Here is a 3,705-nt window from a genome sequence, read left to right on the forward strand (position 1 = left end):
GGTACCTGTACCCAGAAGAATTTGTTCATCTCTGACCACGGGTTTCATACGAACAACATCGTTACCATACAACTTTTTTGGTTAATTTTCTTTTGGTTATCTTTTAATGTTTTTTTTTTCTACATTTTCTTTTTATTTTTGTCAGCAGTTATGTTCGCAACACGCTCATAGTAATTTCAAAACACATGTAAACAGAGACTAAATAACAAAAGAAATTCGCCGCAACGTGGCGAAATGTAAGACCCAGCTTAAAATACTAGATTAATAATATAAAACTTTGCATTTGATACTAAAATTTAGAGTTTACAAAAACAAAACTTGATGATTTAAGGGCCATACCTAAACATAACATTCCCGTTATAATCCTACTAGACAATATTCATGACACAACTAATAGTATTTACATATTCTTAAAACAAAACAGATCAAGTGCGGAAGCGTTGGTTTGTGTGTTCGATTCGATTGCTTTTTGCTTGATCATCATCCACCATACTGGGATTACCTAGAAACTGAAATTTTTAGATAAACGTTAGTATTAACATCCATGGATATTAATATAATCAATACTATGTTCAAAAACAATTTCAAATGACCAAAAATATGAAAATTCAGCTTTCATGACTGGGCGCTACCGTAACTTACGGTAGCCACCGTAAGTTACGGTGGCCCCTGGGCAACTGTGGTCTACCGTAACTCAGTAGAAACCCACCGTAACGTTTTACTTGCTACAGCCACCGTAATTTACGGTAGCTGCTGTACATTCTTTCTTGTTTTTGCAGTTTTGCCGATTCTTTTCTTACATCGCTGTGATTTAATTTTGAACCCGTTTAACACATGACTAAGGCTAATTACTCCTATCCGAATTTTACCCACTATCATGTTTCACTTCCCTCTTGAGGGATCGCTTATGCAATGATCAATATGCTTATTTCCAAGGTTTCGAGCTTGCCTTTTTTACTCTACTTGACATGCTTACAATTCCGAACTTTAACACCTGTATTAGGAGTTAAGTTTCTCAACTAGTTTAGCGTGTCCGCTACACGGCTTACGCTTTGTTTATAACCATTCCTCAAGTAATGGTAATCAACATCAAAGTTTACTCTTCAACTTGTTTTGACCCGTTTGGATGCCGAAATTTAGGCACCATTCAAGACATTTCAAGAATCCATTTCTATCACTTGTTTTGACCCGTTTTTACTTGTTTAAGACACAAAGTCACTTTCGTGACATATTAGTCTATCTTGTTTACCATGTTTCAAAATAACCACATAAAACTAATAAATAGACTTAATGTAACGAAACAGTAAATTTCGTACCTTCAGAGCACGCCTTTCCCACGCGTATTCCCTCCGACTTGTCCGCTTGACGATCCGGACTCTTTGCCTGGAGAATTCAATTTACCACTTGTTTAGAACTCTCTTCATGACTATTAACGCATCATTTTAAACAATAATCAAATCTGCGTTTTCATTCTATTTCTAGCCTTTAAATCCCCACTTGGGCATTTCAACAAACACCTGGCGGGTCAGATTTTTCACATAATTACTACCAAGTTCATGACTTGGAATTAACATCTAATTTCACTTTAATTAGTAAATTTTACATACATCTTGATATCATTATTTCTGAAATTAATTCTTAATTTCAGATTGTACAAGAGCAAGAGTTATAATTCTAATATCTAACTAGTTTCTTCAAGCTCACCAATCACTTACAATGGTGATTACGAAACTCTACAAGTATTATGCAAGATTTTGTCAAGAAACCATCTAGAGTTTGTTCCTAAACCTCATAACCCTTCTAATTTCATCCATGCATCAGTAATCAAGCTAAATTTTTGTTCTTCACATTTAACCTAGAATTCAAGATGCAACAAAATACCAAAATTTTACATACCTTTTGATCCCTACGACGAGGTGATCACTAATTTGTGTTTAGATCTTGATTTAGAGCGAATTAGGGGCTTCAATTTTGTGAATTTGATGAATACTAGGGTTTGGAGAATGGGGGTCGCCCTTCTCTTGCTCCTGATCGACCAGACATCCCCAAATGAGGTGTTTGGTTTTGTTTTTAATTAAAATAGATATTACAAGTTTAAACTTTTGACAACATGAACCCCTCTACTTTTGTTTGACATATAATAGGGTTATTTTAACCCTATTTTGGGTTATTTCTAGACTTCTAGTTAACTAGGTTAGGAATTCCTAGTTAGTTAATTCTTGTTTATTTATACTTTATAATTCTAATATAAAGTTTTATATTTTCGGGGTGTTACGTGAAATTTTTTAAACCTAGTTGGATGTTAAACTAGGGATGGCAATCAAACCCAAACCCGATGGGTAAACCCGAAACCCGACTCATTTGGGACGGGTTTGGGTTCGGTTAATCGGGTTTGGGACGGGGTTGGGAATAGTTTTTATTTTTTTCGCGGGTTTGGGACGGGTTTGGGATTTAGTGATATACCCGTTTACCTGACCCAATTACCCGATAAAGTGTACCCGTTTATCCGATTGTATACCCGATATAATTTCTTTTATATTATTAATATGTATATAAACGAGACATCCATTTTTTACACATATAAGGTATTCTATTCCGTATACATTGTAGTTACTTGATATATATTTTTGTAATAACAATACAAAATGTAACCGGTTAGTAATTACTCGATAGATACCCAATGGGTTTTGAGATGAGTATACCCAATGAGTAATCTTTTTAAATTAACGGGTTTACCCAAAACCCGCGGGTATACCCGTACCCGATGTGTATTTACCCGCTAGAAACCCGACGGGTTTTGGGACGGGTTTGGGACAAGCTTATCTAATCGGGTTTGGGTTTGGGATTACCTAAACCTGTCCCAAACCCGACCCATTGCCATCCCTATGTTAAACGGACAATATTGTGCTCGCGATTAGATTAATGATCAGTTATGAAATGTCGTTTGGTAAATAAATGTTTAGATAACCTTAGGGCAGATCTAATGCCTTTAACATTATCTATAATAATTAACATTATCCATTGATCATATATGATCACAATAATGATGAAATTGTTAGCTGGTTTATGGATATTGTAGTTTTGTGGCTCGGATTGACAATTTATTACTCCCTCCGTCCCATTAAAAGTGTCATATTTTGAATTTTCAAAGTTTTGATTTATAAACTTTGACTTTAATTATATATTTTTTGTGTTATATAAAATTTGATGAAAATTAACCCGATAAAAACACTTGTAAAATACGCTCAAATCCTATAACTTTCATCAAGTATTATCTAACACAAACAAAATTATTTAAGGTCAAAGTTTATACATAAAGACTTTGAAAATTCAAAATATGACACTTTTAATGGGACGGAGGTAGTACTTATTATTTTTTTCGGAAAGTTATATCTTGTAAACGTGTTTCCCCACTTAGGGTTTGGTATTTGTTTAATGTTGGACATGATTTAATGTCCTATATCATTAATAGTGTAACCGGATAATCTACCAACGATCTTGGAAATAGTTTTTATCGCATCGAGACGCGGCGAATACGATCATGTGATATGTAAATGAAATGCATTTCCTGGGGATTGCTAGAGTTATGAGACTCAACTCAATCATACCATAATTAAGTCTAATACACAAAAATAAATAGTTAGAGAGTGATTTAGTTGTACGGAATTACCTGATAAATTGTCATTTGTCACAAATTACTCTACT

Source organism: Helianthus annuus, chromosome 15 (genome assembly GCF_002127325.2).
Source record: "Helianthus annuus cultivar XRQ/B chromosome 15, HanXRQr2.0-SUNRISE, whole genome shotgun sequence".
Taxonomy (NCBI): Eukaryota; Viridiplantae; Streptophyta; class Magnoliopsida; order Asterales; family Asteraceae; genus Helianthus; species Helianthus annuus.